Source organism: Arachis stenosperma, chromosome 1 (genome assembly GCF_014773155.1).
Source record: "Arachis stenosperma cultivar V10309 chromosome 1, arast.V10309.gnm1.PFL2, whole genome shotgun sequence".
NCBI lineage: Eukaryota > Viridiplantae > Streptophyta > Magnoliopsida > Fabales > Fabaceae > Arachis > Arachis stenosperma.
The window spans coordinates 30,336,565-30,348,718 of record NC_080377.1 but is presented as its reverse complement, the minus strand read 5'-3'; the positions used below and the strand labels follow the sequence as shown (position 1 = coordinate 30,348,718).

Genomic DNA, 12,154 nt, shown 5'->3' with positions numbered 1-12,154 from the left:
TTCTGACCTCCCTGCACTCGAAGTGGATTTTCTGGAGCTACAGAAGCCCAATTGGCGCGCTCTCAACGGCGTTGGAAAGTAGACATCCTGGGCTTTCCAGCAATATATAATAGTCCATACTTTGCCCAAGATTTGATGGCCCAAACCGGCGTTCAAAGTCACCTCAAGGAATCCCAGCGTTAAACGCTGGAACTGGCACCCAAATGGGAGTTAAACGCCCAAACTGGCACCAAAGCTGGCGTTTAACTCCAAGAAGAGTCTCTACACGAAATTGCTTCATTGCTCAGCCCAAGCACACACCAAGTGGGCCCGGAAGAGGATTTTATGTCATTTACTCATTTCTGTACACCCTAGGCTACTAGTTTCTTATAAGTAGGACCTTTTACTATTGTATAGAAATCTTTTGATCACTTTTAGATCTCTAGATCATCTTTGGACATTTTAGTTCTTAGATCATTGGGAGGCTGGCCATTCGGCCATGCCTAGACCTTATGCTTATGTATTTTCAACGGTGGAGTTTCTACACACCATAGATTAAGGTGTGGAGCTCTACTGTACCTCGAGTATTAATGCAATTACTATTGTTCTTTCATTCAAATTCCGCTTGTTCTTTATCCAAGATATCACTTGTTCTTCAACATGATGAAGGTGATGATTGACGCCCATTACCATTCTCACTCATGAACAAAGTGACTGACAACCACTCTTGTTCTACAAGCATTTGAGGCTTGGTGAATATCTCTTGGATTCCTGATTGCACGATGCATGGTTGATCGCCTGACAACCGAGTGCTCGCCTGACAAACGAGCCAACCATTCCGTGAGATCAGAGTCTTCGTGGTATAGGCAAGAACTGATGGCAGCATTCAAGAGAATCCGGAAGGTCTAACCTTGTCTGTGGTATTCTGAGTAGGATTCAATGATTGAATGACTGTGACGTGCTTCAAACCTGTAACCTACTGGGCGTTAGTGACAGACGCAAAAGAGTTATTCTATTCCGGTAGGGGAGGGAACCACACCGGTGATTGGCAGCACTGTGACAGAGTGTGTGCATTAGCTTTCACTGCGAGGATGGGAGGTAGCTGCTGACAACAGTGAGACCCTATACGAGCTTGCCATGGAAAGGAGTAAGAAGGGTTGGATGAAGACAGTAGGAAAGCAGAGAGACGGAAGGGAAGGCATCTTCATACGCTTATCTGAAGTTCCTACCAATGAATTACATAAGTATCACTATCTTTATCTTTTATGTTATTTTCGTTCATCACCATATATATCTGAGTTTGCCTGACTAAGATTTACAAGATGACCATAGCTTGCTTCAATACTAACAATCTCCGTGGGATCGACCCTTACTCACGTAAGGTTTATTACTTGGACGACCCAGTGCACTTGCTGGTTAGTTGTGCGAAGTTGTGTAATGCCATGGTATTGAGCGCACCAAGTTCTTGGAGCCAGTACCAGGGATTATGAGAGTTGTGAAAAAGTATAGTTCACAATTTCGCCCACCAAGTTTTTGGCGCCGTTGCCAGAGATTGTTCTAGTTTTGAGCAAGCCTTTGGTAACATCAGTGCCAAGATCCGGCAACAACATCAAGTTTTTGGTGTTATTGCCCGGGATTGTTCAGGCTGGACAACTGACGGTTCATCTTGTTGCTTAGATTAGGTATTTTTTTTTTCGAAATTCTTGAAGATGAATTCTAGAGTTTCATGATGATTTGTTGAAATCTGGCTGGCTGAGAAGCCATGTCTAATCTGATTGGACCGAGGTTTCAACTTATCACCACAAGAGCTTGTTGATTTCGTATCAATCTTGCTTTTGGAGCAGTGATTTGCTAAGGCTTGGCTGACCTTTGGTCATGTCTAGTGTTTTGGACCGAAGCTTTCTTTGGAAGCTTGGCTGGCTGTGAAGCCATGTCTAATTCCTGGACCGGAGTCTTAGACTAGCATTGCACTGATTCCTGGAATTCTCATTAAGAATTTTGATACCTTCTTTTTCCACTTAATTTTCGAAAAACACAAAAATTTAAAAAAATTTACAAAATCATAAAAACCAAAAATATTTGATGTTTCCTGCTTAAGTCTAGTGTCTCATCCTAAGTTTGGTGTCAATTGCATGCATTCATATGTCTTAGTGATCTTCAAGATGTTCTTGATGATTCACTTGCTCTGATCTTTGAATTCTATTGACTTGAGTATTTTGTGTGTCTCATATGCATTTTCAGTTCATTAGTGTCAGTAGTATACAAACTGCTAAGTTTGGTGTCTTGCATGCATTGTTATTTGATTCTTGTTGCATTTTAATTATTAAAAATCCAAAAATATTTTTAATTTGTGTCTTTTCAAGTCAATGATACAAGGGATTGAAGATTCAGAACACACTGCAGAGGAATTATACAGAAAAAGCTGAGCATTCAAAAATGCCCAGTGAAGAAGGCAGACTGGCGTTTAAACGCCAGCCAGGGCACCTGGTTGGGCGTTTAACGCCCAAAAAGGTAGCATTTTGGGCGTTAAACGCCAGAATGTATACCATTCTGGGCGTTTAACGCCAGGATGGTGCTAGGAGGAAGATTTTGTTTTCAAATCAATTTTTTTCAAGTTTTTCAAAACCAAATCTTTTTCAAATCATATCTTTTCAATCAAATGTTTTCAAAATCAATTTCTTTCCTTTTTCAAAGATACTTACTAACAATTAATGATTTGATTGAACATTTTTTGCCCTTTCTGTTAAGGAAGGTTTTACGTTTGAATCATATCTTTTCTTGTTAGGCAAGTCACTAATTTTCCAAATCAAATCTTTTAAAATAATTTTCAAAACATATCTTTTAAAATGGTTTTCAAATCATATCTTCTCAATCACATCTTTTTAAAACCATAACTTTTCAATCAAATCTTTTTAACCTCATTTTTTTTAATAAGTTTTCAATCAAATCTTTTTAATTTCTAATTTCAAAATCTTTTTCAAAAATCACTTGATTTCTTTTTCACTTTTAATTTTCGAAAATCAATTAGTGTTTTTCAAAAATGTTTTCAAAATATTTTAAATAATTTTCGAAAATCTTCTTCCCTCCTTCTCACATCCTTCTATTTATGGAGTACCACTCCTTCTAAATGCACAATTCGAACCTTATCTAATTAAAGTTCGAATTCTTCTTCTCCTTCTTCTTTCTATTTCTCTTTTCCTCTGACATTTCAAGGAATCTCTATACTGTGACATAGAGGATTCCACATTTTCTTGTTCTCTTCTCTTTCATATGAGCAGGAGCAGAGACAAAGGCATTCTTGTTGAAGCTGATCCTGAACCCGAAAGGACCTTGAAGAGAAAGCTAAGAGAAGCCAAAGCACAACTCTCTTTAGAGGACCTGACCGAATTCTTCAAAGAAGAAGAACCCATGGCAGCCGAAAACAACAACAATGCCAATAATGCAAGGAAGGTGCTGGGTGACTTCACTGCACCTACTCCCGACTTCTATGGGAGAAGCATCTCTATCCCTGCCATTGGAGCAAACAACTTTGAGCTTAAGCCTCAATTAGTTTCTCTAATGCAACAGAATTGCAAGTTCCATGGACTTCCAATGGAAGATCCTCATCAGTTTTTAGCTGAATTCTTGCAAATCTGTGACACAGTCAAGACTAATGGGGTTAACCCTGAGGTCTATAGACTGATGCTATTCCCTTTTGCTGTAAGAGACAGAGCTAGAATATGGTTGGATTCTCAACCTAAAGAAAGCCTGGACTCTTGGGAAAAGCTAGTCAATGCCTTCTTGGCAAAGTTCTTTCCACCACAAAGATGGAGTAAGCTTAGAGTGGAAGTCCAAACCTTCAGACAGAAGGATGGAGAATCCCTCTATGAAGCTTGGGAAAGATACAAACAATTAATCAGAAGATGTCCTTCAGACATGCTTTCTGAATGGAGCATCATAGGTATTTTCTATGATGGTCTCTCTGAACTATCTAAGATGTCCTTGGATAGCTCTGCTGGAGGATCTCTTCATCTGAAGAAGACGCCTGCAGAAGCTCAAGAATTGATTGAAATGGTTGCAAATAACCAATTCATGTACACTTCTGAAAGAAATCCTGTGAACAATGGGACTAGTCAGAAGAAAGGAGTTCTTGAGATTGACACTCTGAATGCCATATTGGCCCAGAACAAGATATTGACTCAACAAGTCAATTTGATTTCTCAAAGTCTGTCTGGAATGCAAATGCACCAAACAGTACTAAGGATGCTTCATCTGAGGAAGAAGCTTATGATCCTGAGAACCCTTCCATGGAAGAGGTGAATTACCTAGGAGAACCCTATGGAAACACCTATAATTCTTCATGGAGAAATCACCCCAATTTCTCATGGAAGAATCAAGAGAGACCTCAACAAGGTTTCAATAACAATAATGGTGGAAGAAACAGGTTTAGCAATGGCAAGCCTTTTCCATCATCTTCTCAGCAACAGACAGAGAGTTCTAAGCAGAATACTTCTGACTTAGCAACAATGGTCTCTGATCTAATAATGACCACTCAAAGTTTCATGAATGAAACAAGGTCCTCCATCAGAAATTTGGAAGGACAAGTGGGTCAGCTGAGCAAGAAGGTTACTGAACTCCCTCCTAGTACTCTCCCAAGTAATACAGAAGAAAATCCAAAAGGAGAATGCAAAGCCATAGACATGGCCGAATATGGAGAGGAAAGAGAGGAGGGGGACGCCACTGAGGAAGACCTCAGTGGGCGTGTACCAATCTCCTCTGAGTTCCAATGGGAATCTGAGGCTCAAAATGAGACCATAGAGATTCCATTGGACTTACTTCTGCCATTCATGAGCTCTGATGAGTATTCTTCCTCTGAAGAGGATGAGTATGTCACTGAAGAGCAAGTTGCTAAATACCTTGGAGCAATCATGAAATTAAATGACAAGTTATTTGGAAATGAGACTTGGGAGGATGAACCTCCCTTGCTCACCAAAGAACTGGATGACTTGTCTAGGCAGAAACTGCCTCAAAAGAGGCAGGATCCTGGGAAGTTTTCTATACCTTGTACCATAGGCACCATGACCTTCAAGAAGGCCTTGTGTGACTTAGGGTCAAGTGTGAACCTCATGCCCTCTCTGTAATGGAGAAATTAGGGATCTTAGAGGTGCAAGCTGCAAGAATCTCATTAGAGATGGCAGACAATTCAAGAAAACAAGCTCATGGACTTGTAGAGAATGTTTTGGTGAAGATTGAAAACCATTACATCCCTACTGACTTCATAGTCCTAGAGACTGGGAAGTGCATGGATGAATCCATCATCCTTGGCAGACCCTTCCTAGCCACAGCAAAGGCTGTGATTGATGTTGACAGAGGAGAGTTAATCATTCAAGTGAATGAAAAATCCTTGGTGTTTAAGGCCCAAGGACATCCCTCTGTCATCATGGAGAGGAAGCATGAAGAGCTTTTCTCAAAACAGAGCCAAGCAGAGCCCCCACAGTCAAACTCTAAGTTTGGTGTTGGGAGGCCACAACCAAACTCTAAGTTTGGTGTTGAACCCCCACATTCAAACTCTAAGTTTGGTGTTGGGAGGTTCCAACACGGTTCTGAGTACTTCTGAGGCTCCATGAGAGCCCTCTGTCAAGCTAATGACATTAAAGAAGCGCTTGTTGGGAGGCAACCCAATGTTTTATAATTAATTATTTTCTTTTGTTATTTTATTTTTTTTTTGTAGGTTGATGATCATAAGAAGTCACAAAAACAATGAAAAAAGCAAAAACAGAATGGAAAACAGGAAGAAAAACAGCACACCCTGGAGGAGAAGAAACTGGCGTTCAAACGTCAGTAATGCTAGCTGTTGGGCGTTTAACGCCCAGTCTGGCACCATTCTGGGCGTTTAACGCCAGAAAGGGGCACCAGACTGGCGTTAAACGCCAGTAAAGGGCAAGAACCTGGCGTTAAACGCCAGGAATGGGCACCAGCCCGGCGTTTAACGCCAGAAATGGCTCAAAACGTGATTTTGAGCAACATTTGGTGCAGGGATGACTTTTCCTTGACACTACAGGATCTGTGGACCCCACAGGACCCTACCATCACTCTCTCTCTTCCCCCATTCACCAATCACCTCAACACCTCTTCCCCAAAAACCCCTCACCTATCAAATCCCATCTTTCTTCACCACTCACATCCATCCCTCATAAACCCCACCAACCTCACCCTTCAAATTCAAACCACTCTCCCTCCCAAACCCACCCATAATGGCCGAACCTTTACCCCCCTCTCTCCTATAAATACCCTTCTTCAACTCTTCATTTCCACACAACCTAAACACCCTTTCTTCCCCCTTCTTGGCCGAATACACCACCATCTCCCTCTTCTTCATTTCTTCTTCTTCTACTCTCTTCTTTCCTCTTTTGCTCGAGGACGAGCAAACATTTTAAGTTTGGTGTGGTAAAAGCGTTGCTTTTTCGTTTTTCCATAACCATTTATGGCATCCAAGGCCGGAGAAACCTCTAAAAAGAGGAAAGGGAAGGCAAAAGCTTCCACCTCCGAGTCATGGGAGATGGATAGATTCCTCTCAAGGGTGCATCAAGACCACTTCTATGAAGTTGTGGCCTTGAAGAAGGTGATCTCCGAGGTCCCCTTTTCACTCAAAAAGGGTGAATATCCGGAGATCCGCCATGAGATCCGAAGAAGAGGTTGGGAAATACTTACCAACCCCATTCAACAAGTCGGAATCTTGATGGTTCAAGAGTTCTATGCCAATGCATGGATCACCAAGAACCATGACCAAAGTGTGAACCCGAATCCAAAGAACTATCTCACTATGGTTCGGGGGAAATACTTGGATTTTAGTCCGGAGAGTGTGAGGGTGGCGTTCAACTTGCCTATGATGCAAGGAGATGAGCATCCTTACACTAGAAGGGTCAACTTTGATCAAAGGTTGGACCAAGTCCTCACAGTCATATGTGAAGAGGGCGCACAATGGAAGCAAGATTCAAGAGGAAAGCCGGTCCAATTGAGAAGGCATGACCTCAAGCCCGTGGCTAGAGGATGGTTAGAGTTCACACAACGCTCAATCATCCCCACTAGCAACCGGTCCGAAGTTACCATAGACCGGGCCATCATGATCCATAGTATCATGATTGGAGAAGAAATAGAGGTTCATGAGGTTATAGCCCAAGAACTCTATAAAGTGGCGGACAAGACCTCCACCTTGGCAAGGTTAGCCTTTCCTCATCTCATTTGTCACCTCTGTTATTCAGTTGGAGTTGACATAGAGGGAGACATTCCCATTGATGAGGACAAGCCCATCACCAAGAAAAGGATGGAGTACACAAGAGATCTCACTCATCATGAGGTCCCTGAGATTCCTCAAGGGATGAATTTTCCTCCACAAAACTATTGGGAGCAACTAAACACCTCCCTAGGAGAACTAAGTTCCAACATGGGACAACTGAGGGTGGAGCATCAAGAACACTCCATCATCCTTCATGAAATTAGAGAAGATCAAAGAATCATGAGGGAGGAGCAACAAAGACAAGGAAGAGACATTGAGGAGCTCAAGCACTCCATAGGATCTTCAAGAGCAAGAAAGAGCCGCCATCACTAAGGTGGACCCGTTCTTTGATTTCCTTGTTATTGTTCTTCTGTTTTTCGATTTTTAATGCTTATGTTTATCCATGTTTGTGTCTTATGATCATTAGTGTCTTAGTGTCTATGCCTTAAAGTTATGAATGTCCTATGAATCCACCACCTTTCTTCAATAAAAACGTGCCTAATTGATAAAAGAAAGAATTGCATGAATTTTGAATTTTATAATAGTTTAATTATTTTGATGTGGTGGCAATATTTTTGTTCTCTGAATGTATGCTTAAACAGTGCATATGTCTTTTGAATTTGTGGTTCATGAATGTTGGCTCTTGAAAGAATGATGAAAAAGGAGACATGTTACTGAGGATCTGAAAAATCAATAAAATGATTCTTGAAGCAAGAAAAAGCATTTCAAAAAAAAAAAACCGAAAAAAAAAACGAAAAAAAAAAGAGAGAAAGGAATAAGAGTTGTGATCCAAGGCAATAAGAGTGTGCTTAAGAACCCTGGATACCTCTAATTGGGGACTTTAGCAAAGCTGAGTCACAATCTGAAAAGGTTCACCCAATTATGTGTCTGTGGCATGTATGTATCCGGTGGTAATACTGGAAGACAGAGTGCTTTGGGCCACAGCCAAGACTCAATAAATAGCTATGTTCAAGAATCATCATACTTTACTAAGAGAATCATTAACACTATCCGGATTCTAAGTTCCTAAAGAAGCCAACCATTCTGAATTTCAAAGGATAGAGTGAGATGCCAAAACTGTTCGGAGGCAAAAAGTTAAAAGCCCCGCTCATCTGATTAATACTGATCTTCACAGATGTTTTTGGAATTCATTGCATATTCTCTTCTTTTTATCTTATTTGATTTTCAGTTGCTTGAGGACAAGCAACAATTTAAGTTTGGTGTTGTGATGAGCGGATAATTTGTATACTTTTTGGCATTGTTTTTAGTATGTTTTTGGTATGATCTAGTTAGTTTTTAGTATATTTTTATTAGTTTTTAGTTAAAATTCACTTTTCTGGACTTTACTATGAGTTTGTGTGTTTTCTGTGATTTCAGGTATTTTCTGGCTGAAATTGAGGGACCTGAGCAAAAATCTGATTCAGAGACTCAAAAGGACTGCAGATGCTGTTGGATTCTGACCTCCCTGCACTCGAAGTGGATTTTCTGGAGCTACAGAAGCCCAATTGGCGCGCTCTCAACGGCGTTGGAAAGTAGACATCCTGGGCTTTCCAGCAATATATAATAGTCCATACTTTGCCCAAGATTTGATGGCCCAAACCGGCGTTCAAAGTCACCTCAAGGAATCCCAGCGTTAAACGCTGGAACTGGCACCCAAATGGGAGTTAAACGCCCAAACTGGCACCAAAGCTGGCGTTTAACTCCAAGAAGAGTCTCTACACGAAATTGCTTCATTGCTCAGCCCAAGCACACACCAAGTGGGCCCGGAAGAGGATTTTTATGTCATTTACTCATTTCTGTACACCCTAGGCTACTAGTTTCTTATAAGTAGGACCTTTTACTATTGTATAGAAATCTTTTGATCACTTTTAGATCTCTAGATCATCTTTGGACATTTTAGTTCTTAGATCATTGGGAGGCTGGCCATTCGGCCATGCCTAGACCTTATGCTTATGTATTTTCAACGGTGGAGTTTCTACACACCATAGATTAAGGTGTGGAGCTCTGCTGTACCTCGAGTATTAATGCAATTACTATTGTTCTTTCATTCAAATTCCGCTTGTTCTATATCCAAGATATCACTTGTTCTTCAACATGATGAAGGTGATGATTGACGCCCATTACCATTCTCACTCATGAACAAAGTGACTGACAACCACTCTTGTTCTACAAGCATTTGAGGCTTGGTGAATATCTCTTGGATTCCTGATTGCACGATGCATGGTTGATCGCCTGACAACCGAGTGCTCGCCTGACAAACGAGCCAACCATTCCGTGAGATCAGAGTCTTCGTGGTATAGGCAAGAACTGATGGCAGCATTCAAGAGAATCCGGAAGGTCTAACCTTGTCTGTGGTATTCTGAGTAGGATTCAATGATTGAATGACTGTGACGTGCTTCAAACCTGTAACCTACTGGGCGTTAGTGACAGACGCAAAAGAGTTATTCTATTCCGGTAGGGGAGGGAACCACACCGGTGATTGGCAGCACTGTGACAGAGTGTGTGCATTAGCTTTCACTGCGAGGATGGGAGGTAGCTGCTGACAACAGTGAGACCCTATACGAGCTTGCCATGGAAAGGAGTAAGAAGGGTTGGATGAAGACAGTAGGAAAGCAGAGAGACGGAAGGGAAGGCATCTTCATACGCTTATCTGAAGTTCCTACCAATGAATTACATAAGTATCACTATCTTTATCTTTTATGTTATTTTCGTTCATCACCATATATATCTGAGTTTGCCTGACTAAGATTTACAAGATGACCATAGCTTGCTTCAATACTAACAATCTCCGTGGGATCGACCCTTACTCACGTAAGGTTTATTACTTGGACGACCCAGTGCACTTGCTGGTTAGTTGACCAAACTCGAACAATCCCCGGCAACGGCGCCAAAAACTTGGTGCACGAAATTGTGATCATCAATGGCGCCATCAACATGGTACGCTCAATTGCAATCTCAACTCTTTATCACAACTTCGCACAACTAACGAGCAAGTGCACTGGGTCGTCCAAGTAATAAACCTTACGCGAGTAAGGGTCGATCCCACGGAGATTGTTAGTATGAAGCAAGCTATGGTCATCTTGTAAATCTCAGTCAGGCGGATTCAAATGATTATGGATGATTGATAACTAAAACATAAAGTAAAGATAGAGATACTTATGTAATTTATTGGTGAGAATTTCAGATAAGCGTATGAAGATGCTTTGTCCCTTCCGTCTCTCTACTTTCCTACTGTCTTCATCCAATCCTTCTTACTCCTTTCCATGGCAAGCTGTATGTTGGGCATCACCGTTGTCAATGGCTACAGTCCCGTCCTCTCAGTGAAAATGTTCAATGTGCTCTGTCACAGCACGACTAATCATCTGCCGGTTCTCAATCAGGTTGGAATAGAATCCAGTGATTCTTTTGCGTCTGTCACTAACGCCCAAGCTTCAGGAGTTTGAAGCTCGTCACAGTCATTCAATCCTCGAATCCTACTCAGAATACCACAGACAAGGTTTAGACCTTCCGGATTCTCTTGAATGCCGCCATCAATTCTAGCTTATACCACGAAAATTCTGATTAAGGAATCCAAGAGATATCCACTCAATCTAAGGTAGAACGGAGGTGGTTGTTAGGCACACGTTCATAGGTGAGAATGATGATGAGTGTCACGGATCATCACATTCATCAAGTTGATGAACAAGTGATATCTTAGAACAAAAATAAGCTGAATTGAATAGAACAACAATAGTAATTGCATTAATACTCGTGGTACAGCAGAGCTCCACACCTTAATCTATAGTGTGTAGAAACTCCACCGTTGAAAATACATAAGAACAAGGTCTAGGCATGGCCGAGAGGCCAGCCCCCATGATCTAAGAACTAGACATCCAAAGATGATCTAAAGATCTAAAGTGATCCCCAAATATCAAATACAATAGCAAAAGGTCCTATTTGTAGAGAACTAGTAGCTTAGGGTTTACAAAGATGAGTAAATGACATAAAAATCCACTTCCGGGCCCACTTGGTGTGTGCTTGGGCTGAGCATTGAAGCTTTCATGTGTAGAGACTTTTCTTGGAGTTAAACGCCAGCTTTTGTGCCAGTTTGGGCGTTTAACTCCCATTCTTGTGCCAGTTCCGGCGTTAAACGCCAGAATTCTTAAGCTGACTTGGAACGCTTGTTTGGGCCATCAAATCTCGGGCAAAGTATGGACTATTATACATTGCTGGAAAGCCCAGAATGTCTACTTTCCAACGGAATTAAGAGCGCGCCAATTGGGTATTTGTAGCTCCAGAAAATTCACTTCGAGTGCAGGGAGGTCAGAATCCAACAACATCTACAGTCCTTTTCAGCCTCTGAATCAGATTTTTGCTCAGGTCCCTCAATTTCAGCCAGAAAATTCCTGAAATCATAGAAAAACACACAAACTCATAGTAATATCCAGAAAAGTGAATTTTAACTAAAAACTAATAAAAATATAATAAAAACTAACTAAAACATACTAAAAATATACTAAAAATAATGCCAAAAAGCGTATAAATTATCCGCTCATCAGTGGTATTCCGAGTAGGATCTGGGATGGGTTGACTATGACGAGCTTCAAACTCATGACTGTTGGGCACAGTGGACAGTGTGCAAAAGAATAAATGTATTCTATTCCGACATGATCGCGATCTGACAGCTGGTTAGCCATGCGGGAAACCGTAGAGGACATGTTTTCACTGAGCGGACGGATGGTAGCCATTGACAATGGTGATCCACCAACATACAGCTTGCCATGGAAGGGAGTACGCATGATTGGATGAGGACAATAGAAAAGCAGAGGTTCAGAAGCAACAAAGCATCTCCAAACGCTTATCTGAAATTCCCACCATGGAACTACATAAGTAACTGTATTTTATTTTCTATTTTATTTATCTTTTAATTATCAACACCTC

The 12,154-nt window shown here is 41.2% G+C and overlaps 1 non-coding gene across 1 annotated transcript; it reads right to left on the bottom strand.

Moving 5' to 3' along the window:
- Positions 1 to 3,792: 3,792 nt before the first annotated feature.
- On the bottom strand, positions 3,793 to 3,900 carry LOC130951179 (small nucleolar RNA R71). The gene has a single exon (XR_009073857.1). It is a non-coding gene; the product is annotated as a small nucleolar RNA R71 (small nucleolar RNA).
- Positions 3,901 to 12,154: the final 8,254 nt, after the last annotated feature.